Source organism: Euprymna scolopes, chromosome 46 (assembly GCF_053919585.1).
Source record: "Euprymna scolopes isolate OS-2025 chromosome 46, ASM5391958v1, whole genome shotgun sequence".
Lineage (NCBI taxonomy): Eukaryota > Metazoa > Mollusca > Cephalopoda > Sepiida > Sepiolidae > Euprymna > Euprymna scolopes.
In genome coordinates, this window is record NC_136527.1 from 96,023,025 (window position 1) to 96,026,053 (window position 3,029).

General features: G+C 31.9%; 1 protein-coding gene across 1 annotated transcript in view; it reads left to right on the forward strand.

Annotated features, from left to right (window-relative positions):
• Positions 1-1,132: 1,132 nt before the first annotated feature.
• LOC145270735 (uncharacterized) overlaps positions 1,133-3,029 on the forward strand; it is a 105,460-nt gene continuing 103,563 nt past the window's right edge. Inside the window, exon 1 of the mRNA XM_080126343.1 lies at positions 1,133-1,363. The gene's annotated coding sequence lies outside the window, so the exon portion shown is untranslated. The remainder of the gene's footprint in view (positions 1,364-3,029) is intronic.

A 3,029-nucleotide genomic window follows, 5' to 3' on the forward strand; every position in this document is an offset into this window, starting at 1 on the left:
TTTAATATTTTCTTTGCTTGAATGAATGTGAAATTTCCGGCATAACATAATTTTTATATAATATTGACCAATAATGAAAAATTATTAATTAATTAAAAACAGGAACATAGAAAATAATTAAATTAAAAAATAGTAAAAATGATACAAACGTTAAGGATAGAAATGTACGGATGCACATATGGGAGAGAAAAAAAAAGAAATCCAGCACCTCTCACTCTTTTTAATTACATGACATGATTCTCAGACAGCTTTTCTTTTCGATTGTCTCAGATTTTGGGCTTCCATATAATCCGTGTTTACAAAACTACCGTTTGTTGCGCTTTTGCGAGAGGCGGAATCACTTATTTTGGGGCTAATTAAGCTATTTTTTTAGACAAACAAAGTATTTTTTTTTATTACTTAATTCAATATCTTCGGACTTTACTAATTATCTTTGAAATAGACCCAGAAAACTAATATTTATCTTTTAAAGGATTTTTACAATGAATTTATTTAACTTAAAAACTTGGCTAAATTGGTTAGCTCGCCGTGAAAACATTTTTCATAACTTGTTTTTTTTTTCACGTGTACAAATAATTTTTTTTTTTTTTTTTCCTTTTGGAAATTAAGTTTAGTCTTTAATCTTTCAAATACAATGAAAAACGTTGTCGGAAACCTACCTAAAAATATATGATAAATCGGCTTTCAAAACTAGGTTCCTCACTCTTTATTCATCGATTTTTGCCCGTACCTAAGCCGAAAAAAAAAACAGGCTACAAATCACGTTATAAAAAGGGTTATATGTCGTTTACGGGTGTTTATTTTGTTTATAAACCACCGGTAATCGGCATAAAAACTTATCGACTGACTCTTTAACTTTTCGGCTTTGTCCAGATAAAGCCGCTATTGTTATAATCATCATTATTATTATCAGGATAAACCACACAAAACCAAAAACCAAAACAAACACATTTACGTGTTCGTAAAATAACGACATCGAACGGACCCTTTCCCCCCCCCCCCCGGTCACCGTTTCGCCCTCTCTCCCCTTCCCAAGTTCGCCACCCCCTTGCGACCACTCCTTCAAAATTCTTTCTTTTTTTTTTTTTTTTTGCGGTTTCTCTCTCACTAAACTGTTGACTCTAAAAGCACCTATCACCGACGGGTAAACACTCGACACGGATGATTTTACTTAACTTTGCTTACAGAAATATCGGTGAACATACACACAGGTACATCTCATAACACAAAAGTAACGCACCTTGCGCAAAGAAAAGGTACACCACCTCCGTACCCCCCACTCCCCCATCGTCGTAGCCGCTCGTCGCTCGTCGCACGTCAAACAATAACAAACCTCCGGTGGATACACTACAGTTAAAGTATCGTAAGTTTTTGTTTAATATATACATAAATAAATATATATATATATATATATATATATATATATATATATATATATTTGTTTTTATAATTTTTTATTTCACAAACATTTAGTTATGCTCGTAGCTTGAAATTAACGAATATTTATTATTTTATTTGTTACGATCAGCAGCACTCAGCAGTGGAAGTATTTGTTTTAAACAAAATGAAATTTTAAAAAAAATAAATAAATAAAAGAACATTACAATAAAAAGAATCGTTTTTGGCATCGAAAAATAACGCAGAAATTTTTCCGATTCCGATACCGATTCTGATACCGATTCTGGTACCGCTAAAAGTTACGATTTTTCGATTTCCAATTCCGATTATTAACTGTCTGAACACTAATATATATATATATATATATATATATATATATATATATATATATATTAGTGTTCAGACAGTGAACACTAATATTTATATATATATATATATATATATATATATATATATATATAAATATATATATAAGTGAAATTGTTTGTGTGTGTACATTTCTCTACATATATATATATATATATATATGCCTATTTTCAAACACATGCACACGCGCGCACACACACACAAACACACACATGCACACACACACATCACACACACACACACACACACATATGCATATAGAAATTGAGCACTGCAAAAGCGACTGGTGTTAATCGTGACACCCTCCTGCACTGAAGATTCCCGAAAGGATGAAACGCTAGTGTCTGTATGTATTTAATATATATATATATATATATATATATATATATATATATATATATATATATATTAGCGGCCTTGGGGCGCCCGGTTTTACCCGGGCATAAAATACGCTTAAATATGATTTATCTAATTTATCTAGATTTTGTATATATCACTATAGAGTAGTAATTTCAAAAGTAAAAAAAAAGCGTTCAGGTACCATCAGCTAGAATTGAAACCGAAACTACATCATTCGAAGCTAATGATATTACCACTATTCCAAGGTGACACGCCTATAAACTGCTTAAAAATTAAAAATTAAAACTTAAAAATAAACTAAGATGAATGTACAAAATATTTAACGATGTTTTTGTTTTTCAATATTTTGACCGATTTTTGACCCCTTAAAAACTAACTGGCTAAAAAAAAAAAAACTGGCTAAAAAAAAAAACATAAAAGAACGGTCCGTAAAAAAATCCAATCAATTGATGCTCCTAGCACTGCTGCTCTGCGATTTTTTGTTTTGGAGGAGATAAAGTTTGAAAATATGGAGACAGACAGACAGACGTATAGCCGTTTGTATATTAGATTTTTGTTCATTTATTTATTTATTTATTTTCATAAACTTACAATTCAGTCACATGAAAGAGAGAGTGAGAGAGACACACGGAGAGACACACAGAGAGACACACACAGAGAAAAGGGGAAAGAGAGAGAAAAATAGAGGGAGAGAAAGAGAAAGAGGAAACAGAGAGAGAGAAAAGAGAGAGAGGAAAAGAGTTAGAGATAAGATAGAGAGGAAAGAGAGAGAGAGAAAAGAGAGAGAGAGGAAAGAGAGAGAGAGGAAAGAGAGAGAAAAGAGAGAGAGAGAAAAGAGAGGGAAAAGAGAGAGAGAGAAAAAATGAGACGGATAGAGAGAGAGAGAGAGAGAGAGAACGAGAGAA